We start from the raw sequence: 25,930 nt of genomic DNA, 5'->3' as shown, positions 1-25,930 counted from the left end.
GTGGCTTTTCCAGGAGTTTACTTTTCAGAGTGGTATAGAACCAAGAGTTCGGTGTTTCCTGAATTGGTCTAGGAAGGCTGTTAAAAAATCTTATTGCCTGCGAAGGAAAGCTATTGTAATTCCCCGCCAGTCGGCTCCGGGGTACCTCCAGTCTAGTGGCATGTCGTGTATTGTGGCTGTGTATATCACACCTTTTTTGAAACTGCACCAGGTTCTTCTTGATATACATAAGCGAGCACAATACATATTGACTGTACACTGTGAGTATCCCAAGATCCCTAAATAGTGGCCTGCAGTGATCCCTGAAGCCGGAAAATGTCACTATTCTCAGAGCCTTCTTTTGCAGTAGCAGCACATCGTGGACAGCTGGTGCGTGACCCCACAGGAGCAATCCATAAATGATATGGCTGTGAAACAGCGAATGATAGGCCATGACAAGACTTCTCTGATCCACCACACATCTCAGCTTACGAAGGAGGTACAGCACTCTGGACAATTTCCTGCATACTTGATTCACATGATGATTCCAGCTCAATCGCTCATCCAACCAGAGTCCTAATAGTTTTACTGGATCTGATACGACTGGCTGTCTTTTCAATGAGCAAACCAAGATGTTGGTTTTATCCTCATTTAATTTGAGCTTGTTGGCAAGAAACCACAACTTAGCTACTTCTAAGAGTCTGGCGGACTCCTCCTTTGCCTGTTCCACAGTGACACCTCTGGCAATCAAGGTGGTGTCGTCCGCAAAAAGCACTGCCCCCTGACTGCTTGAGAAGTCGTTCATGAGTAATATGAACAACAGAGGGCCCAAAACCGAGCCCTGTGGTACTCCATGCTTAACGCCTCTCAGCCTCGAGCCAGCACCTCTCAGCTGCACCACCTGTTTTCTATTATCCAGATAGGATATCACTGTCTTAAGGACCTTGCCACCCAGACCATATTTCTCCAGCTTTCCAACCAATATCCTATCCATGATGCATTATATAATCTCCAGCTTGGATTACTTCACAACATGATGCATTATATAATCTCCAGCCTTGGATTACTTCACAACTAGATAGAGCGGATAGAGAAATTTTGCATCTTTATGTTGGCAGCATTACTTTCCCCGTCTCCTTTTCTATCGAAAATTCTCCAACAATATGGACGCCGCCATCTTTGCTAGGTAGCCTGCTTTAGCTTGTTAATTTTTACAGTTTAAAGTGATATTTTATTGATTTCAGTGTTAAATTAATGTAAAATGTGTTTCTTATAACTTTTATCAACTAGTGTGAACATAGAAATCCATTTCTATCCGATAATTTTAACGTGAGCTTTGAAGTAAAATCAACTCATCGTCTTTGATCATAACAGCCAAGGTATCTTGTATTTTACATTATAAAAACGTTTTATAACCTATTCAATCGTATTTATTGCTTGTTTTCGACTAATTGTAAGCTATTTTAATGTTTTTAATTGATTTTCTCCGGTTTTGCAAAATTATTTTGATGAATGCCGATCAATATTGTTGTTTCACAAAGAACTGTCAGTATTGGTTGAATGGGGAACATTGATGCATACTCATAAGAGCTACTGCCAAGCTATTTACGGTTTTATAACTACGGTTTTTGTATTAAGTTTTTAGCTAGAATTCTCCAATTTTTGGCTTGAAATAATTTAAAATGAGTTATTTACAGTTGTTTTCATTCATTTTGAAAATAAATTTAGTAAAATTTTAAATTTTTTCTTCCAAACTTGACTGATTTTTTTGGTTATAATTTGAGTATTGGATTAGTAAAAATGAACTATTTGCTATTGGTTAATTTTTTTTTAGAAAAAATAATTTATTTTGGCTCGTTTTCTTTGAAATTTAACATTAAAGGTCTCATTGTATTGTTAATCGTATTATAAACTTCTAAGCCGGTTCATGTTAAGGTTAGTTTGTTGTTTATCTGGGCCTATTCAATTTTTTTTTAAATCTTGAGTATATAGATATTACTGGAATAAAAGTATTTAAACATTAATTTTTTTTAATAAACTCATATCAATTATTTTATTTATAAATATCTAAAGAAAAAGCTTGTAATTAAATTTTACCACTTACGTTTCCCGCTGTTGAAAGCGGTAACAATTTTTTTTATCAGAAGTTGTTTCAAAATTTTCCTGTTGCGAAAATAATTTATAAAGTATAGAATTTCCAAAATCTTTCCGCTGTGGGAAGCGGAAAAAGTGTTCATAGTGCCGGTTGCACAACAGCCGGTTAAATTTTAACCGTGATTAATTCCACGAGAACCAATCAGAAAAGCCATATTTTCAAAAACACCTCTGGTTCTCGTGAAATTAACCAATTTTGTGTCTCAACCACTTATTTCAACTACTTTTTGTCACTCCACTTGTGTATTATTTGTAGACAATATTCATTATTTTATTGTCTAAGCAGTGTGTGTTATTTTGCAGTGTATTGAAATGTTGGAAGCCGAATGACCGCGCAGAGGAATCTCACTGCTTTGAGAGGAGACTTGAAGAAGAATGTTACTGCTCTAATCTCCAGCCTTGGATTACTTCACAACCTGATGCATTATATACCACCATACGGAATTTTCTTCAGGTTAGTTGATGATTTTTATTATATTTGTCTTTTTTTGTTTGATTGTGCACCTTGCGTTGCTGCTTGCGTGTTTTAGAATGCATCTTGCGATTAACCATATTCTTGGCTGGCCACTAACGGTGGGACATGCATGATGAACTTGTGTGTACATACATGCATGCTTATCAGCGACATACACATGTTTATCATGTCGTTAGTGGCCAGTCTTAGGCTTATAATTACGCCCTATCTTTGCTCTCTAGGAAAAATAAAGACAGGAATATTCTATTCTATACTCTGATAAGAGTCTTTGGGAAGCTTTTAAAAATAAACAGATTTAACCGGTGTATTTGGGGTGGAAATATGAGTGAATTTGAACTGAGCCTCGATGGTTCTATTAGCGCCGTCAGTCGGTGTTATTTTAGTTTGAATGATCTACGATTCATTTGCTAATTCTCACACTTGATTAGGCTTTTGAAGTATTATTTTCCGTGATGTTACCAGATTTGGGAGACGCTTGAACGGTTTTAGTAGACTGTAATTGAAGATATGATACAGTATCATCTCAACTTGATACACAACACCATAATTTGATACAAAACAGGATAGAGCTATCTGCTTTGTGGAATGGTAGACAAGGATAGCAACACCAATGTTAATCGAATACTTCCATTATAACGTGGACCTCACTATAGAAGAACAACCACAATATGATACAGTATCATCTCAACTTGATACACAACACCATAATTTGATACAAATGCGAAATAGACTTACGTGCCTAGTGCTACTTAATTGGAACAAAGTATTCTTATAATACTGGAACTTATATTTATACTTTGATTGAGCTTGAAATAAAATAGCGGTCAGTTTATTGCAAAATTATATGAAATCGCTTTTTGAAAAGTAAAGAAAGCTTTGTAAGGCTCAACTGACACTTATGCGACTCAGGTGGAGAAGAGACTGGACTCTAGTGGAGAGCATGTGTTTTGAAATGGTGACACTCAGACCAGTCGATTCTAGTCTCTGTGACGTCACTATTTGGAAACACATGCTCCACTAGAGTCCAGTCTCTTCTCCACCTGATTCGCTTAAGTCTACTGATCGTAGAAGCAATATAATGTGGCCTCTTCTAGATTTGTTAGCTCTGTTGCCCCAGTATTGGCTATCAAACACTTTTGCACTCATATTCTTATGTTATCATTTCTTTTAATCAATGGTCTAAACTCTGTAGATGCATTCTGAACTAGAATACGCCGATCTTTATTCTAGATAGCCTTGTAATACTGAAGTTTATCCTGACTAATTATGACACTGAATGATTATTAACTAGTGGGTAGTTTCTTTCTCGTTTCTAACCTTTGCATGCTGACTTTTCTTCTTCTTTGATTGTCTGGTTTTCTTTTCACCTTTTTTTGTTATGTTGTCTGCTTGCTGTAAATAACTGTATATTAGACTAATATTATGCACTCTTCTGCAAACTTGTAATATCATGCAGCTCCTACTTGGAATGCTTTGAGTAGAATGGTTGATAGTTTTGATCTTCTGCTTGAACTTGTGATGTCTTTCTCATTGAAAGCTAAGTCTAGATTTGTTCATAGTATTGTCTTCAGTCTTCTTCTCTGTTTTCATTCTTCTTCTTCTTCTTCTTCTTCTTCATGAGCTTCTGTAGCTTTGTTTTTTTTTTCTAAACACATTTCGCCTGTGGATTGTCTCACCTGCTGTGACTTGATTTGATTGCTTGTCTTGGTGTGCACATCCGAGCTGTTTGAAACCCCATCATCATTTCACCAATCATTATTTTGTTTTGTTTTCACAATTTTTTTTCATTTATTCTTTTTTCTCCCCGTTTTTGGTGATGTTTTTGGCATGAAAAATCACCACTAGTTGCCAGAAATCGCACGGCTTGTTGATGCACTTGCACATAGGAAAAAATGGCAAATGAATCAAAGCTCTAAACGTTGTTCCAATTTTTATATTACAGGAAAGGGAATCGGCTGTCGACTATTAGATACATAGGATGGATAAGCTTGGATACTCTGGCCCACAATTAAACTATTTTCATTTTATGATTTTTTCATTCATCTTATTATTTTATGATTTATTCATGTTTAATAAAATTTTATTTTGTGTTTTTATCATTTTATGTTTATTTTATCATTCATTATTTTATTTTTGCTTCATCAATCATCATCTATTTTTGTTTTATCATTCATCTCATTATATTCATCATCATATTTTTATTTAATTTGTCATTATATTGAAGTTGTTGTTGGTTCATGAGTGAATTGATCTCAGGCTGTTATCATTATTTAAGACCAGTTCATTTCTGCTATGATTTTCAATACTGCATCATTCTGATGGTTTATAAAACTTGATTGTTTGTAAACCCAATTTATAATTTTATGAAAATAAATTATGTAAAGACTTGAACACCCCCACCCTTCTTCTGTATCCAATGATACTTTCACCACAAATTCAATCATATTTGTCAATGTTTTTCCAACTGCTGAGTTGTGTATTTCAACTGTATCCTATTGGGTGGAATCAAATATACTGATTGTATTTATAGATATATCCATAGGCTCTTAATTACCAATCTTTGAGTATTCATCCTCCCTCCTGCTCCATACAATCTTGAGATACAGTCCCACTATTGGCTGAGGAGGTAGCCATTTGGAACCAACTTGATGAAAGTGTGTTTAGAGTGAGTTCCAATAGCGTTCTTTAAAGCAGCCTGCTCACAGGGACAATATTGTAGCGTCCACTAGCTGTGGCGGGAACACGGAATTGGAAATGGCTTGTATGTTTCAGTTGCGGAAAATTCTAATTCCGTGTTCCCATAGCAGCTTGTAGACTACTAATGTCTCTGTGGGCAGCGAGCTCTAGAACTAGTCTATAAAATTCACTGAAATCTAGGGCACAGAATTTATTGAGGTATGATTATTTCTGGTCATCAGTGTATTTAAAGGTGCGTACAGATTTACGCGCCGCGAACAAGAGCAATTCACTTTTAATCAGCTGATGCCAAGCTTTTTATATCTATCTTACCGTTTCTGTAAAAATACAGATAAAATCAGCTGATTAAACGTGAATTGCTCATGTTCGCGGCGCGTAAATCTGTACGCACCTTAAGATGAACATGTAGTTTGGACTATTTTTATCTATACTTTTATTCAGTCTATAAAATGACATAATTTGAGAGGTATAAGGCTCAACTCACACTTACGCGACTCGACTCTAGTCGTGAGCATGTGTTTTCAAATGGTGACAGTCGCTGAGATTAAAATCGACTGGTCTGAGTGTCACCATTTGGAAACACATGCTCTCACTAGAGTACAGTCTCTTCTCCACCAGAGTCGCCTAAATGTGAGTTGAGCCTAAGATTGGTGGTTGATTAGCAAGCAAGCGCAGACTATTGACAGAGTACTGTCAACATTGAAAAGAGAGAGAGAGAGTGGCGCACATTGGAGCGAGGCGAGGTGGCACTCCATTTCAATGTGTCTACTACTAACTACTTGAGACAAGTTTCCATTGCCACACATTAATGTATCCCAACATGTAGCTGTCTCCAGAATATAGCAATCAATGATTAGTTGTGCAACTTGTCTCTGGGATTTGTGGCAATGGAAACTGGCCTTTAGTCTCCTATTATGTTGTTATAGTGAAATTCACGTTACAAAGTCAGTGAAAATGATAGAACGGCAGAGTTGCCGATACTCTGTTGCCACCGTCTTTCATAGTAGATGACTGAGACTCCGGTATATCTGATAGAATATTATTCATTGTTGCTTCTTGTCAATAGTAATCTCAAATATATTTTATTCGTGATGAAAATTTACTTTCTTAATTTATTAATTAATAAATATACTCATGATTGAGTTTGAGTATTCTGGTAGTTCATATTTCTTCATAATCAACAAACCGTTTGGCAAAGGTGTGGAGTTGGTAAAGGATAGAGCTATCTGCTTTGTCTAATGACAGACAAGGATAGCAACACCAATGTTAATCAGGTGCTGACTATAACGTGGACCTCACTGTAGAACAAGAACAACTACAATATGATACAGTATCATCACCACAATATGATACAGTATCATCTCAACTTGATACACAACACCACAATTTGATACAGAACAGGATAGAGCTATCTGCTTTGTAGAATGACAGACAAGGATAGCAACACCAATGTTAATCATGTGCTGACTTTATAACGTGGACCTCACTATAGTGATATGCAAGCTTATGCGTAGGGCGTGCGGCGTAAATTGAGCAGCAAATTGCAGCGGCAAGCGAATATTATCCACTTTGTATGAAGAACATAGAGAAACAATAGCGTAAGTAGATATCCCATGGTATAAGGCGTTTATGTTGCAACGTTTAATGTTATCTCAAGTCGATTTTTACTGTTTTGACCTGGTAAGAGTGTATGAACGGCACAATATGAGAGACTACCAGCGTCATAAAGCTTCACGGGAAAGAACTACGTCTGTTATCGGCTTGAGATAACAGTAAAAGTTGTGACATAAACGCCCTATACCATGGGATATCTACTTATGCTATTGTTTCTCTATGGTATGAATAAGGGCAGCGATTTGGCCTCCTATTGCGATTCTAGTTTATTTGGCGCGTCATTCTACTGCTGATAAATCCCACATATCAGTATCAGGTACAGTGAGAATATAATTGCCATCAGTTGTAATGGGACTAATGATACTCGCTGAGTCCAATCAGAACTGATGGAAATTATGTGTTGACTGATATGTGGGAATGTGCGGCCCATTGCAGCGCGTCTATCTTCATTGTGGCAAGGCATTAGAGAGCGGTGCAGGTCGGTATTGCCTAGTATTATAGGTGATAGATTTAATTGTGAGGTTGGGTCGCATATAGTGAGATTTAGGGCTCTATAAATACTGCAAAGTTTTTATATAAAGCCTTAGTGAGGTTCACTTGGAACTGTGAACATTGGTTCAATAGAAACCACCGTAGGTGTTGAGCCAGTTACAAACATCGATTTATTGTCGTCCTTATCAATTCTATTAGATTGAATGGAGCTTGTCAAACGCATGATGTGTGTGCAGGTGCATAATCATGTGTTTGCCAAGTTATGTTCAATCTAATAGAATTTATGAGGACGTCCAAAAATCGATGTGTGTTTAACTAGACATATTTATAACTGAGGAATTCTGATAAATCTTACTACAGTATAAAGTAGTTTATGCCGTAAGGTCAGTCTCCATAGAGGATGTAATGTATTATGAAAAAACTGACCTCTTGAACATACCTATGTGGGCGTCTGAAGGTGTCCATTTACTATACTGTAGAACAAGCGGGTAGAGCATGTGTGTATACGTTTGACAGAATCTGTTACATAACCTCACTTTATAGAGGTTAGGATTACTCATGGGTTGTAGGCCACTGAATTCCCATCGCCCATGGCAATAAATTAAAAAGATCTACAGTTTCCTGAAACAATAAACATTTAGCTATTGATATTACGTTTGGTAAAATAGAACAGTCACCCCTTTTTGCGATCACTGTTTGGAACCTAACCTCACTTTTAGAACTCTGGAGACAAAGCTATTTTAAATGCTTGAAACACGTTCACAAAGTGAGTTTTGGACCATTGGAGACTTATAAAGTCCTAAAATCAGAATTTAGGGAAGAGTAAATAGTGTTTGGATCCTCTAGACTCTTTTAAATTTAATTTGAATCTCGGACTGTTTTGTGAAGGAACTGGATTTGTCCAGAATTTTCGATGCCCAGGGAATGACATAGAATAAATTTTATCTGAAGGGATTTCCCATCTTTGATTGTATGAATTTTATCTTTGGAGGCTTATCTAGCTATTATTAAATAGGATATCGTTTCTTTATTGCATCTGTTCCTTGAGCATAGGGATCTTGAATTTCCCGCGGTTTCGAATTCAAGATGGCGTCTTTGTGGTTGTGCAGACGGCAGATACTAGGAACTGGATTTGTCCAGAATTTTCGATGCCCAGGGAATGGCATTGATTAAATTCTATCTTAAGGGATTTCCCATGAGATTTATCATCTTTGCTTGTATGAATTTTATCTTGAAAAGCTGATACAGCCATTATTGAATAGAATATCCTTTCCTTTATTGCAACTGTTCCTAGAGCATAGAGATCTTGAATTTCCCGCGGTTTTTTATTCAAGATGGCGTTGCTGAGTTCAAGATATCAGCTGTTTGAGAATAATTTCAAGTTCCAAGGGAAATACTCCACAATTGATGAAACAGAATTGATTGCATATTATCTACAAAACCAGTGAATCATTAATAATATATAATTAGACACATCGATTCATTTATGAACTGTAGATAAGCATGAAATTGAAACACATTTCCATCTTGTATCAAATCGATACTTTCTCTGGTAGAATCATGTTGGTAGACCTGACTTTTGTGGCGGCCATTTTGATTTGAATTCAAACAAGTTATGCATTAAAGCCTTTCAAAAACAGAGCTGGAAAGACAAGAATACCTCAATTTTCCAAATAAAATAGTCGAAATGCATCATTTATTGACCTTGACGATGCTTTTGATAATAGTAATCATAATTATATGAATAAGAGTTTGCGAAATTTGTATAAAACCATAGAATAAATAGTCAGCTTATTAGCGCGTATTCTTCCTTTATGATAAAACCTTGATAAATAGGAGAAAGAACCAAAAACCCATCCCAAAAATCAGGAAGTTATGCAGGGATGTTCACTGGCACCCGTCCAATTTCCATTTTTCAAATTTCTTCTCCTTCATGTGACAACAAAGAATTTTTCAGACAATCAACTATATCTCCTTCTTTTATTAGTGTCAATTATTCACTTACCCCTGAATCAACTCTTTACATTTCACAAATTAGTTCAATTTTTAGAGAAAAACTCCAATTTTCCCTCTCTTCTCTTCCAGTCTCAACGATCTCAGTCATCAAAGAGGATGAGGAATCATGATGCAGAGAGGATCAAGAAAACAGCCATCTTGGATCACTTATTCTACATGAAGCAGTCCCAACACTTCAGATAAGTTCTTCATTCTTTTTTGGCAATAAATTATTTGTTTATTCTATGTCTAAATTTGGGACAATCATCAGTCGGATATCACCAAAATAATAAAAAAAGAAGGAGCAGATTGGATAGGATGGTAATCATTTTAAAAATAAATAGTTTATAGTGGTGAAGTTAGTTTTAATTGGTAAAGGAAACCTCTCGAGGTAGTTCCACCTGCAGCTGCTTCAATTGGGACACCACGGATCCACAGTTTAGGTGGAGTCCGAAACACCACAATGTCCATCCACTACTTGCAATGAGTAGTGTAATCTCATATACTGTATACTCCTGTGGAGGGATACAGTGCTCAATACAATACTGGAGCAACTAACAAAAATAATTTAGTTTTTAGAGTAATATAGTAGACCTACTGTAAGTGATGCATATTTACTCAGAATTGAGAATATTGAACTCAATCCATATAATGTAATAACTTATTCTCGAAAAATGAACATTTTTTGAGAGATTTCAACTATGATTGCTGCTGTATTCTCATGAAAACATGAGACTTCTTCAAGATCAACTTCCATCAATGAAATAGAAATCATCATATTATATTTATATACTTTATATTATTAGGCTACCGCTTGGAAAATATAGATATCAAGAAAACGTCTATTAATACAGTTACTTCATATATTATCTTATGACAGATACACTTGCTATGTAAGTGATGCATATTTATTGTTGACTCAGAATTGAGAATATTTAACTCAATCCATATAGAATAATAACTTATTCTCGAAAAATGAACATTTTTTGAGAGAATTTAACTATGACTGCTGCTGTATTCTCATGAAAACATGAGACTTCTTCAAGATGAACTTCCATCAATGAAATAAAAATCATCATATATATACTTTATATTATTAGGCTAGGTACCTCTTGGAAAATATAGATATCAAGAAAACGTCTATTAATACAGTTACTTCATATATTATCTTATGACAGATACACTTGCTATGTAAGTGATGCATATTTATTGTTGACTCAGAATTGAGAATATTTAACTCAATCCATATAGAATAATAACTTATTCTCGAAAAATGAACATTTTTTGAGAGAATTTAACTATGACTGCTGCTGTATTCTCATGAAAACATGAGACTTCTTCAAGATCAACTTCCATCAATGAAATAGAAATCATCATATATATACTTTATATTATTAGGCTTCCTCTTGGAAAATATAGATATCAAGAAAACGTCTATTAATACAGTTACTTTATATATTATCTCATGACATATTCTTGTCTGAGAGTCTGCAGTCTTCAAGAAGATGGAATTTCCAAAAATAAACTTTGAAATCTAGAGATATATTTTTGATTTATTGTAATTTTCATGTCAATGTGTCTAATCAACTTCATTCTCTTACAGCTTAATTTTATTTCAATTAGATATGAGGAATAATTAAATTTTTTTTGTGTAGTTGAGAAGTTGATATTGTGGTAATTATTCATACTATTGAATGAAATAGACAATTTCTTAGTCTTTTTCATTCAAATAATTAAATTGTCAATATTTACTCGAATACTTGAAGTCGTTGCCAGGGACTGGGGTCTCCAATTAATATTTGGACCTAAAATTTATTCCACAGGAAAAGTACAGTATTTTAGTTTTGATTTTCTTCGTGGATTGAAGTACCTCTAGCAGTACCTCTAAAAGTACCTCTATGATAGTGGAACCCAAGGATCATCTTGTGGTTCCAAAAATTCATCAAATTAATATTCTATACAAAAAAAAAAAAAAAAAACAGGAGTGAACTTTATCAGAGAACTTCATAATGCTAGGATATTTTATATTGAATCTAGTTGATAAATGCTAGATGTTTACTGATTTTTTGAAATATTTTTGGAGCCATCAGATAGATGATGATGCGCTGTCCACTTGAATCCTCTTATTAATGCGATTCTCATCAAGGAATTTGGAATATTATGAATATTATTTCTGAAATAAGATTGATTAGAGGAATTACACAAGACTTGGAAATAAGCTTCCAAGACAACAAATGAAATGCAATGCAGGATGTTTTTTATCTTTAGATGTCACTTCATCTCAATTTTCAAATAATTATACAAGAGTCTAGTCTGTAGGATAATATCAAATATTACTTAATACCTCTATAATTAGAAAATTCTAGTGTAGTACTTCGAATTCCTAGTACAGTGACACTTTGACTGATCAATTGGATTTGATTTGTTGATGTGTCACTACTGCATCATTCTAATAGTTTTTGTTTTGTATTTTCAGCTATCACCCACTGTATACAGTGATGAACTCTGAACATTCCGTGCCGTACAAAAATGGATACGCGTTTCGGGAGTGTTCCGTACCGCACAAAAATGGATACGCGTTCCGCGAGTGCGTTAAAGTCTAGTGAAAGTAGTGCAGTGTTGTGAAAAAAGTGCTCAAAAGACTGGACGACAACTCTGGACTCTGGACTTGCTGGTTGCTGGGAGGGCGCATCCGCAACAAAGATGAGGTGAGACATTCTTTCATTATTCAGAAAGCATTTTTTTACTTGAGTCAATTTTGTGACTTGAACACTTTTTGAATGATTGTTTTCAATTTGAATCATTCCATGAACTTCCTTGTTTCATGAAACTAAATTCATTCTGTTTGTTTCCAGGTTTGAGCTGATTGCAGTTTGGTGAGTCAGTGACTTCAAATTACTTCAATGCTACACAAAAATGTCCTCACACACATAATTAATTAATTAATTGTCACATTCTCTTATAAAACTGTTCCACAACAATTTTTCTAGCCTTCAGCTACAAGTAGCCTATTTAATTTAAAGTGATTTGTTGTACAGCTTTACTGGTGGGATGTTCCACATCGTTGTCATATAGTCGTTTCAGAAGGTTTCAGACCTCGCGGTTTTCGTTGTAGTATTTTTCTGGATGTAATAGGGAAACCATCAAAAGTTGTCAGATAATGAGACAATTTTCCTCAACAGTAGAACTGTACAATATACATTTTTATTAAAAATTATTCATTGATATTTCGATAACTACACTTCTTGTTTTCAATTCATTATTTTAAAATAAAATTTGCCATAAATAAGTCTCTTTTCAGAGATAATCTATGCTTTTTCAAGTAGAATGTGTGTGTGAGGTTACACGGAATTGTTGTCAGTACACATGTTTTTTCACACACACACAAATACCAACACATAGATTTATACATATAGATTTAATACAGCAGGCTTCCAAGGACCATCAAGGATCATCGAGGATCATCATGGATTCCCTGGCCCTGACCTCATCAGTTTGATAGTTTTAAAACTAAATTTAAATTTTGAGTAACTCATAATTTTTGCATAGAAGTCTGACATATTTTGAGAATTTTCTTGTTAACATAAGAATGAGTTACTCATTTTGTATTGATGTTTCTTGTTATAGATGTAGCGTCCCTTATTCTGACCCTTTGTGATGAGGTATGAAAGACAGTATCGACTCAGACCAATACAGCCAGACCCTGTACTGAGTACCAATTGCTGTCAATCATAGAGTTGGAAGCCTATTCCGGTGGGCTCGGCATGCTGATTATGCTTCCAGCTCAGTGAGACAAACTCACTCCTCTTTAAAGTATTCACCCCATCATTAGGAGCCCCTTAGAAGTAGGAAATTTAGATTTGATTTTTCAGTCAGCAAAATTTTTAGAGTAAGGATAGGGTTTCAGCACATCTATAGATCTAGCTCAGGTCCCTCACCACACACGGTTTGTTAAAATGCAACCCCTTAGAAGTAGGACATTTAGATTTGATTTTGCAGTCAGCACACTTTTTAGAGTAAGGTTAGGGTTTCAGCACATCTAGCTCAGGTCCCTCATCATGTGTGTTTGAATGCACCAACAGACCCGAACTACCTTTTTCAGGACCTTTTTGAGTGAAAGACAGCAATGACATCCACCAATGCAGCCAGACTCTGGGGTGGTTGTTAACTGTCGATCACTTGGAGCTAGGATCTCAATTCAGTGGGTTGGGCATACTGATTTGATGGTCCACTCTGTCTCTCTCCCCAAAAACCAATCCATCTTTTTCAGGACCTGATTTGAGTGAAAGACAGCAATGACATCCACCAATGCAGCCAGACCCTGGGGTGGTTGTTAACTGTCGATCACTTGGAGCTAGGATCTCAATTCAGTGGGCTGAGCATACTGATTTGAAGGTCCACTATGTCTCTCTCCCCAAAAACCAATCCACCTTTTCCTGAAACTTCCCTATCCAGGTCTGTTGGAGGCATATTTTATTGTGTTTTCTATTGTGTTTTTGTGTACATGTCATGTGAATTAAAGGCTAGGCTCGAGGCTCCAATTGAGCTGGGTAGACTCATAGTTTTAAGGATGTGTTTCTATATCATGTGTTACTATTTTGTCTGTTTACTTAGAATAGTTGTAAGTTTCCAAGTGTTATTCTGATATTTGTTAATTAATAAGGATTTATGTTCTCTTCAAAAACTGTTTATTCATCTCCAATTTTCCCCAGACAAATTGTGTGTGATGTTTTCCAGGCTTCTCCCGATTCAAACTTTTTTCTTGTCCCTAATTTTTCAAGGATATTTCTGTGTGATTTTTCAGATCTTTGAACCAATTTTTACTATATTTATAGTCGATGTTATCTTGTGATTAATATTTATCCAATTAATTATTTTTGTCAGTCAAAATACATTTTTCGACAAATGGATCCAGCAAATTTCTTGAAAAGATCTTCTGGCATTTTTTCTTCTCAACCTTTTTTGAGAATTCTATGCAGCATTAAATATGTCATCGTTTGGGAATATAACAACAGAAATTTGAGAAAGGTGAGAATAATTATAGCAATATATTTCAGATTCAATTGATAAAATAGAGAATTGAAAAAATTATATAATATTTTCTGTAGAATATAAGTTGAAGTTCTGTTTCTAATAATTATGTTAATGATAGAGCTCTATGACTATGCATTTTATAACTGAGAAAATTTAACTGAGATCAAATTTGAATTTCTAAGTGAGATAGTAGTAGTTATAAAACCTCATTGAAATACCATAGATGAGAAATCAAAATTATTTTAATTGCATAAAAATCTGAACATAATGAAATTTAGTTGAATAGCCTACTTGGAGTATGACAGGCTGAAGTCTCCCTTGATATTATAATTCTCATTATAATCCTATGTATTTTTCCCCCAATTTCAGCCTATTAATTAAATTGATAAATTACTCAGTTTCTAATATTTTTTGTTTATGTTTCAGGGGTGGTTCGGATCCCACCTAAAACTGTAGGTCCACTCTATGATTGAGGGGATGGGTTCCATCCTTCCTATCATAGATGTAATTTGGCATCGTTTTTGGGAGGTTAGGGGTGGCTATAAGGGGTGTTGGGAGGCCACTAGGGGTGCGGCACATAAAGCCCCCAGAATTTAATCACTGGAACTCACCTGAAGTGGTAGGTTTATTTACTGAAACTTCAAGTTTAAAACCCTTAGTTGTAATATGCCCTGTAGAGAGGTCCACGTTATAATGGCAGTAATTGATTAACATCAGTGTTGCTATCCTTGTCTATCATTCCACAAAGCAGATAGCTCTATCCTGTTTTGTATCAAATTATGGTGTTGTGTATCAAGTTGAGATGATACTGTATCATATTGTCAAACACTATATTGCTATAGTGAGGTCCACATTATAATGGCAGTACCTGATTAACATTGGTGTTGCTATCCTTGTCTGTCATTAGACAAAGCAGATAGCTCTATCCTTTTCCAACTCCGCACCGTTACCAAATCGTGGGTTATGTGGAAATATAATTAACTACCAAGAGCAGTGGAAGAAGAAACATGACAACAATGTTGTCTTATAAAATCTACTGGCTTTAAAACGTGGAACTCACTATAGGTATATTTTACTATACTATAGTAAATAGTAAGTTGAGATGATACTGTATCATATTGTGTTGATACTGTATCATGTTGTAGTTTTTCTGGTTCTATAGTGAGGTCCACGTTATAATGGCAGTATTTGATTAACATTGGTGTTGCTATCCTTGTCGATCATTCAGCATAGAATACAGCTCTATCCTGTTTTGTATCAAATCATGGTGTTGTGTATCAGGTTGAGATGATACTGTATCATATTGTGTTGATACTGTATCATGTTGTAGTTGTTCTGGTTCTATAGTGAGGTCCACGTTATAATGGCAGTGTTTGATTAACATCAGTGTTGCTATCCTTGTCTATCATTCAACAAAGCAGATAGCGCTATCATTTTCTACCTCCTTAATGCTGCCATATCAGTTTTTAACAATGTAGAAATATAATTAAGAAAATATTTCATGTAAATTATGAAAATTTCAACAAATCATAAGAGGATTTACTTTATTGGTGAATGAAATATATTTTGAAAGTTATTATTAACAAGAATCGACGAAAATATTGATATTGGATCAGACATACTGGGATGACTTGAATCACAGTTATCTACTATAGAAGGCAGTGGTAAAAAGAAAATAGCAACTATGCCATCTTATCATTTACACTGACTCTTATAACATGAATCTCACTATACTGATGTTGAATAATTCTATAGTTTATAGTTTTATTTTCAAATTCTGTTCTGTAGTTTTCTGCTCGTAAGCAGGTCGTTCTATATGGCAGCAGCCCTCCACTCTCTTCTATTCTCTGCCAGTCGCTTCGTTGCATCATCCCCTCCTTGTTGTCGTCCAACATTTTGTATCTTCTTCTCCCTCTTCCTCTTCTTCCCTGAATGGTCCCCTCCATGGCATCCACCAACAAGCATTGCCGTCTCATCCAATGTCCCAGCCATCTCATCTTTCTTCCCTTTATCACATCCAGCAGACTCCCTCCCCAACCCTCCTCAACACCTCCTCGTTTGTAACCTTATCCCTCCAACTGATCCCCTCCATCCTTCTCCATATCCACATTTCCTCCTCTTATTCTCCTTTCTCAGCGTCCAAGTTTCTGCACCATACAGTGCCACACTCCAAACATAGCACTTTATTAGCCTTTTCCTTAGTGCCACTTTTTGTGTAGTTGAGAAGTTGATATTGTGGTAATTATTCATATTGAATGAAAAAGACTAAGAAATTGTCAAAAACACTGATTAAACCACAGTAAATCAGTGGTTTTTTGACAATTTCTTAGTCTTTTTCCTTAGTGTCTTGTCCAGTTGGCTACAAAGATTCTCTTTTTCTTATTGAATGCTGTTTTTGCCATAGCAATTCTTACTTTGATTTCTTTGTTGCATTTCATATCCTCTTCCATTATGCTTCCTAAATACTTGAAAGATTTATATTTTCAAATATGCTCATTAAAAATCAATAGACAGCAATTTATACAAAAGTTATGTTTTTTTAAATAAATACACAATTTTATTCTCATTGTATCATCCATTTATTCCTCAATAATAAATTGATCATAATATTTCTCATCAAAACTCCATTAAAACTAATGTATATTTCAATGAAGGTTCATAAGGCAATATGGCAGAATAATTGCAAATAATCATTAGAATTCAATAGTTTATGATAAACAATAATTGTTTATTAAATAATAATTGATAATTATTATCAATTATGCTTCCCAGTATGAGCCATAAATGTATATACTTCAACTAATGAGCTAAATGTATTATAATATTAGAAAATATATAATAAACACAGTCCTGGAAATATAATGATGTATATTATTTGTATTGCTTGTGTAACATAATTATATTATTTGAGTAGAATAGGACAGGACATATTATGAGATTGCAATATTTTGAAGGGAAACTTAAAAATATTCTTAGTTTCAAATAAAAGAAGTTATTGAATTGAAATATAAACTGAACATAAAATTACAATCAATTAATGTGTAATTTGAAAATGGTGCTGTAACAGGACATATTATGAAATTGCAATATTTTGAAGGGAAACTTAAAAATATTATCAGTTTCAAATAAAAGAAGTTATTGAATTGAAATATAAACTGAACATAAAATTACAATCAATTAATGTGTAATTTGAAAATGGTGCTGTAACAGCTTTAGATCAATATTATTGTTGGTTTAAAAAATTAAATGATTCAAGCCAGGTTGCATAAAAGCCTGTTAAATTCTAATCATTTTTCTGACTTCAAATTTATCAAGTTTTTTAATATTTTTCAATTTATTAATGCATTTTCAAGTGTAATAATAATTTGTTTCATCTTTCTGATCAACCGAGATACAAAATTTTTAGTGTAATGTTTATTTGGACTGTAAATTTTTGTGATCTTTATAAAAGTGTTTTCATAACCTCATTTGGACTATTTTTATCAAAATTGGGGAGAGGAACAGTTTTGGGTTTATCCTGTTGATTCTCTCCCAATCATTAATTTGATGTTGTGATTAAGGAATGTAATAAATGTAATGTAATGATTAAATTCCATGAGAACCAATCAGAGAAGATTTTTGAGACACCTTCTCTGATTGGCTGTTGTGGAATACAAGATTAAAAGTAAACAGACTTTTGTGCAACCAGGTGTCAGTGTTTCAGGTTACAATTATTAGTGAGCGAATTAAGGTTTTCCTCGAATAAAATGATAGATTAGAAACGTTAATTGGACATAAATAAAAATTGGAGGAAAACAGAAATGTTGAAAAATATGAGAAAACTTTGTTACATAAAACTGAATTAAAAGAAAAATTGAACAGTAAAAAAGAAAATATTTCCAAATTTTCATTTCTTTGTACTTTTTCTCTCTGTCTAATTGACAGTTTTAAAAATCAACAAAATGATAAACGGCAAGGAAAATGATAATAAATGAGGTGAGAAAATTAATAGATTGAAAATAAAACAAAAAATAATAATATAATGAATAGATCTTTTATTTCAACTATCTTCACGAAGGTAGTATGTGTATTGTATAATTTTTGCACAAAACACAAAATTAAAATTATATTCAATATCATTAATACATGATGAAAATGTAGATAATCTTGTGGTATGTAACTACATTAAGACAGCATTATTAAAACTAAAAATAATGTACAATAATTCAAGAAACAAATTGAAAATAAAACAAAAAGACAATAATATAACAGAAATAGCTAGCCAGAGTAGTGGATATGATAATAAATATATAAATATAACATATATTTAATATATATTATGTTTATATGTAATGATAAAAATTAATTAAAAATAATGGAAAACATAAAACAGCAAAATCAAAGAGAAAATACCTTCAATCATCTTCAGAATATTATATATATATACTTTCATTGTATTGTTATTGTATGTAAGTTTATCATCATCATCATCATTTATTCATTTAAGATTAAATATATATCTATATAATAGCATTGTGAATTGTGAATATAATTAGTAGTTTCAATTCAATTTATACACAAACATTTTCGAAAACAAATACAATTAAACATACTTTGGGTAACAAATATTATCAAAATATTATCAAACGTAACTTTTATCAATTCATAATGTATATGGTGATTAGAAACAAAATATAATTGAAAAATGATTCATTTGTTTAAAGACAAAATATTTGAATAGAATTGAAGCGGTCCTCAAAATTGTTTGTATAGGTGGATATAAGTTTCAAAATTCAATCAAAATTTTTATTCAGAATACAAAAAATTGAGGGTCTTGCCAAACCCGAAGGTTTTTGGGTCCCCAGTTACGAAAAAACGAGTTACAAAGATAAATAAACTTGGATAAAATAAATATTACACTTTAAAGACTATTAATATTGAACACTGGGGGAAAATATGGTGTTTTTCTTCATCCATTACTACATCAATAGAAAAAATTACAATTTGTTGTAAAATGCAATCTCCTTATGCCCAGGAAACATAATAAAAAAATTATATCTATTATTATTAAATGAAAATCCAAATAATTAATTCATCAGCATTTGAATAAATGCAATATCTCAGTGATTTCCATCTGATAAAATAATTATTGATTATTAATTATTGATGACTGTGTCAAAATTACTTGGATAATCTTTATCAGAGTTGTAAATTCTCAGCAAAAAAAAAAAAGACTTTGACTGGTCTCGAACTTGCAACCATACAGAACAACGTTGCCGATCCTCTGACATGTAGCTGTTACAGGTTTATTGATGTAATATTAATTTACAGCCACACATGCTCCAAGGAATCACTTGGAGAAATATATCTGTTTGGTTGGGCTTTTATCATTGTGTAAACATTGAGTCAAAAATTTGTTTGAATTATTTAATTAAAATTGATTGATTATAAGAATGAAAATAGGCCCATAACCTCCTCAACTAATTGAGAATATTTATGCAAAATGTGAAGTTAATGAGTTGAGTAGTTGAGACGTGATGATGTGTCATTCGTGAATTTCCTATCCCCTACCTGTATAAGCCAGTTCTTTCATTTATTATAGTATAGATTAAATGAATGAGTATCATGTTGTCATGTACATGTATAGGACAATTCCTTTCTATAAGATGGTATTGAAAAATTGATTAACAAACAATTTTGATGACTGCTTCAAACAGGTTTCAGGTTTCATGTCATTCATTTCCCCCATAAAAATCTTAATTAAAGTAACAGATTTTTACAATATTTTCAAAACTAGAGTCTACAAAATTTACCAATACTAAGACACATAAGTAATCAATCATCAATTATAATAAAAAGCCTAAGGTAGTTGATAGAAGTAAACTATTATTTGTATTGTGCTTAGACAGGGTTGAAACGGTTTGGCTGATGTTGAAAACATTTTTAAATGACAATTCATATTCAAGTTTTGGAAAATGTGAGTTAATGTACTACAAAAATTAACGACCATGGATGCGCAGAATAGAAAAATAATTTTCAAGGTTAATACTATAAAAATAAATGAAATAAATTTAGATAAACAGTAGACGAAAATGTGAGTTAATGTACTAAAAAAATTAACAACCATGGACAAACAGGACAGAAAAATAATTTTCAATGTTTATACTATAAAAAATAACTGAAATAAATTTAGATAAACAGTAGACTAAAATAAGGATATATAAAAAATATAGAAGAAAATAGAGACCTATGAGTAGAAATAGATCTATCAATCAATCAATATCTTTATTCTAAACCTCTCATTAAATTGAAACTCTTCCATTTTAACCTGAATCTCTTTATCTAGATAACCAATAAATGAAATATACAAACGACAGAAGATATTTCTGTAGATAAAGTCAAGGAAAATAAACTGAAATGAATTCAGATAACAAGTAAACAAGAAAACAAAAAGCAGGAAAATATTTCTGGAAATGGATATCACAGAAATGAATTTAGATACCTAATAAAAAATTTGGAAAAATATCTTCAAATAAAAAGTAAATTAGAGAATAAAATAAATTTAGATAAACAGTAGACGAAAATGAGGATACAAACAAAATATAGAAAATAGGGACGACCTATGAGTAGAAATAGATCTAGATAACCAATAAATGAAATATACAAACGATAGAATATATTTCTGTAGATAAAGACAAGGAAAATGAACTGAAATGAGTTCAGATAACAAGTAAACAAGAAAAAAAGAATACAAAAAGCAGGAAAATATTTCTGGAAATGGATATCACAGAAATGAATTAGATACCTAACAAAAAATTTGGAAAAATATTTTTAAATAAAAAATGTTTCAAACACCAACCAAACTTTAAAACAGCCTCTAATATTAGTTTCTTTCACCATATACCAGAAAAATCACCTACTTCCATTTTATAAAAAATACAGAAGTCAAAAAATTCCAACTATTATTCAAGTTGGAACTTTCTCAACTTTTCTCTCTCTCTCACTCTCTACAACAATTACCTAATTTACCACATTATCTAAATTTATTTATAATAGTAATTATTATTGTAATATATAATACACAATCTCAATTATTCACCTAGTATGTTCACAATTTGCCTAAAAAAACACAAGCTTGTGTTTTATTTTTTTTAAATTCAATTTCTCTCAATTCAGCTAGCTGTTTTTTTGTACACTCATCCGCTATATCTATTCATAGTATTTATTTACATAGTGACAATACGGTGTACAGTCTGGTACAATAGTTTCTATTCCATGTACAGTCGGTTAAAGAAGTATTATTTAGTTCAGTCATATTTGAGATGTTGTCGAGACACATACAATAGGTGTGAAAGTATACTAGCAAAAGAAAGAGGTTGAAAATGAAAAGAAAAAAATGTTTTTGAATAGAATTGAAGGGGAAGTAACTGAAATTGTGATCTAATTGAAAAATTTGTGTTATTTTTCAGGCTACCAAATGATGTTTCAAGGGAATTGAGAGTATCAAAACAAATTAGGAGAAATATTGACGAAAACGAAAAAGTAAGTCCCAAAATGTCTAAAAAAAAAATGTTCTACAGTGTAAAATCTTGTGTCAAAAATTGAGAATCAAGCCAATGGACAATGTGTGAAACACATGAAAAATAAAATGAGAGTAAGTTAGCACCACAGTTTATGAAATGAAAAGTTGAGAAAATCAAATTTCAAATTTAACATAGAGGCTTTATTTTATCACCGATTGGTACAATAAGAATTATCAATCAAAATATCCAGCATTTAAAAATTGAACAAACATTATTTTTCATCATAGATGATACAAAACTCAAGTCAGTAATAATATTGTTCCATGTGGGACCACATCAAACTGGGACAAAATTTTGTCCCATGCCGACAACCTGGGACTAAATTCTAATCACACTTTGTCCCTGCCCCACTTTGGCTCGTCACGATACAAGTGAATCTCGCCAATCAAAGCCAAATTAACAGAAATAATTAAATTAAAATTAATTGACATACACATCTATCGCCTGATATTTACATCAACCTTAAACTGTATCAACAATATATCTATAGTTATTAAAATTTTCACAGTATAGTCATCAATGATAATATTATTATATACCATAATATATGTATATACTAGACAACAATTAAATCTAGAATTTTTCGAATTAGTTTTGTTGTCTTATATCCTAATCTTGCACATATAATCCCTTACAATTTTAGTAAAATTCTAGATCCTAAATTTTTTTAATCGTTTTCCACCCACTTTTCAAGGTTCCATGACTTTTGATCAAATTATATAATTTTCGTTTAAAATCATTCAACTATTTTACAAAACATAAAACAAGTGCACAAGTTCTAAAGTATCTACATAAAATTGTTTTCAAAAACAAAAAAATAATCCAACTAAATTAAAAACCGGTGAGTTGATAAAGTTATAAACAAACTAGAGGTAAAAAATTTACAATTTAATAATAATAATAATACACTAAACAAAATTACAAGCTGCCAGTTATCCTGTTTTCAAAATAAATAAATTATTTTGAAACAAATTTATTGAGGATTATACTTCGAAATTTATATTATAAGAAGCACAGTTTTTGAAGTAAATCAGCCTTCCTATTTAACATTTATTAAAAAACGTTTCAACAAACAATCGAAAACAAAATTAATCCCCAATTTACATTAAAGATAAAATAATATATATATTTTTCCCAACAACCAGACCCCATTATCAGATTTTTTTTACAAAATTACACACAATAGTTTTCAATTTTTACAAGACGTAACTACCTGCCTATATTACACAATATTGTTAGGTTTTCAAGTATTTTTTTTACAAAAAATTAACTCACTAACGGACGGTCATTGTTTGAAGATTTCCTTCAATTGTTTTTCGAATATTCATTTAGAGAAATTTGGTGTAAAAACAAAAATAGTTGTAAGTAAAAGTAGAAGTGATCGTTTTTGAATGTACATTACATTTTTGAAATGGAAAATTAATGTTTGTCACAAATAAATCTAGAAAATGTTGTAAGATAAAATAAAAATTTAAAACAAGAAAATGCAGGGAATATGTTTATAATGCTTGATTGTTATTAAAATGCCATACTTCCATATTGAAAAAATATATTAATCATTATTTTAATAGAAAAGTTAAAAACAGTAGAATTCTGCAACAAATACAAGATTTGAAATGAGCGGTTGTAAAATTGGTTGATAGAGGCTTGTTTGCACAAAAGCCGGTTAAATTTTAACCGTGATTAATTTGAGGAGAACCAATCAGAGAAGACCATTTCAAAATGATGGATCTACAGTAATAATTAATCAGGATTGAAAATAACCCGGCTTTTTTTGCAACCGGCACTAAGTACCTGATTGAATGATTACAAAAGTTCAACAGCTGAGTCATAATTTTGACACAGTCCCACACACATGAACTCGCTCACTCAATTTGTAAAAGGCCTTCTCTGATTGGTTCTCATGAAATCAATCGCGGTTAAAATTTAACCGGCTTTTGTGCAACTGGACCAGAGTGTTGATATTCTCCCATTCCATCATAAAACCAAAATCTACTCCCAAAAATAGTAAAAATCTAGAAAGACTAGAAATTTATAAGCTTACAGGTGGAATTTCTCCCCGCTATTGTGAGGGAAATTTAGATGATCAAATTGGTAACATTTTGGTAGCAAAAGGGAAAAATGTGGGGAGAATTATAGCACAGAATTTACCACACCACCAACTCAAAGTATTTCAATAGAATGAAATTATTCTGAAGTTTTTTTTGGAAAGAACTGACCCAAAATTGTACTCAATGAAAGCCATAAAATTTCGGGGGAAAATCGGAAATTCACAAATATTACAAAATCAGCACCAAAGTTTGGGGGAAAATTGTTTCAACCCTTCAGCAAAAATAGAAAAATATTTCCAGTCCAGTCTTCAAAATTAAAAAAAAAGAAAAGATTTCTCAACAATATACAGCAATACTCGACACACAATCTTTTGCCTACAACAATATCATTTCACTACATATATATATTTTATAATATGACAATAATTATTATAATATTGTAATTGTTAAGGAAATCATAAGCTTGTACTTCGGTTAAGTCTTTCCATTACCACATTATCACTATTTCATTTCATCTATTTTATAATTTTCTCGTTGATTGTTTGAGATATTCTTTAATCATTTTTCCCCAATAATTATTTTCTAGTAAGATCTACTTCTGTCAGTAATCCTTATGTATAACGTCAATGCCTCCCATTTAAATAATGCTGACAGTAGTTTGTAGTGAATAATCTCATTATGGATAATTTTCTTCATTGTTCTCAATAAAATTATTTTAGATTTTTTTTCAATTGTAATGAAAAAAATTCTCAATATTCCGTTCAAAATCAGGTTTTTATGTTCTCTCAAATTCTGTTAGTTTTTAAAAATTACTTTTAGTTGTTGATTTCTCCTTAAATTCGGGGTTCTTGTCAAATATACGGCTGTTAATTTTGTTCTAATCACAAATTTTGAGTTGTAGGTGAATTATTTCTTGAAATTGGTTTTAGTTTTCTATTTATTTTTTTAAAGTAGTTTTCTACTTGTCTCAATCAATAATAAGTTTTAATTTGACACCTAGTGATTAAATATCTTCAATTGAATTTTTAGGTCCCTTCTTTCAATCTCTGTTCTAAATTGTGTTGTTCAATTATTTTTATTCCCCCTCAAATTTATATTTATTTTTAAACACTCAAATTTTTTTGTCAATTCCCTGTCTTCTCCAATTTATATTTCTTCATTTTGTTACTTTTGCCCCATTTTAAGTAAATTTTCAAGTCACAATTATTCAATTTTTTGCTGTTCAATATCAATCAATTTTCTTCTCAATAACATTTGAAAAATTGAATAAATTCTAATTTTCACCCCCATTTTAAACAATAATTCAGAGATACTAAATCATAAGTTTCATAGTATGTAAACCAGTTACAGTTTTACAGTAAATATTATTCATAATAAGCACAGGATAATAAAATTCTACATCATAATTAAAATTGATTGATAGAAGATTAAAGCCCGGTTGCAAAAACAGCCGGTTAAATTTTAAAAATGATCGATTCCACAGGGACCAATCAAAGAAGGTCTTTTTGATAAGACGGCTTCTTTGATTGGTTCTAGTGGAATAATTAATCATGATTAAAATTTAACTAGCTTTTGTGAAACCGGTACTAAAAGAATGAATGAAATTATTGATTAAGTCCCATTAAAATTAAAAACTATTTAAAACTGCAATCTATTTCATCAGAGTGTCAAACATAATAAACCGTTTGAAATTTTAAAAGCATAAAAACATTTTTCATCCAAGAATACAAAATACAAAAATTAAAATTATTTTACGATACAGTATAATAATGAAGAAGAATAAGCAATACATTAAACATTGAATTATAAGATATGAGGAAACTAAAAGCATATAGTGAGGTCCACGTTATAAAGGCAGCACCTGATTAACATTGGTG

The 25,930-nt window shown here is 32.2% G+C and overlaps 1 long non-coding RNA gene across 1 annotated transcript; it reads right to left on the bottom strand.

The window, feature by feature from the left end:
- Nucleotides 1–18,454: 18,454 nt before the first annotated feature.
- LOC120354142 lies at nt 18,455–23,777 on the bottom strand. Its single transcript, XR_005572834.1, has 2 exons — nt 21,225–23,777; nt 18,455–20,921 (listed from the first exon to the last, which is right to left on the bottom strand). It is a non-coding gene; the product is annotated as an uncharacterized LOC120354142 (long non-coding RNA).
- Nucleotides 23,778–25,930: the final 2,153 nt, after the last annotated feature.

Source organism: Nilaparvata lugens, chromosome 14 (genome assembly GCF_014356525.2).
Source record: "Nilaparvata lugens isolate BPH chromosome 14, ASM1435652v1, whole genome shotgun sequence".
NCBI classification, from domain to species: domain Eukaryota; kingdom Metazoa; phylum Arthropoda; class Insecta; order Hemiptera; family Delphacidae; genus Nilaparvata; species Nilaparvata lugens.
Note: the sequence above shows the minus strand (reverse complement) of the source record. Positions and strands in the feature narration are given on the sequence as shown.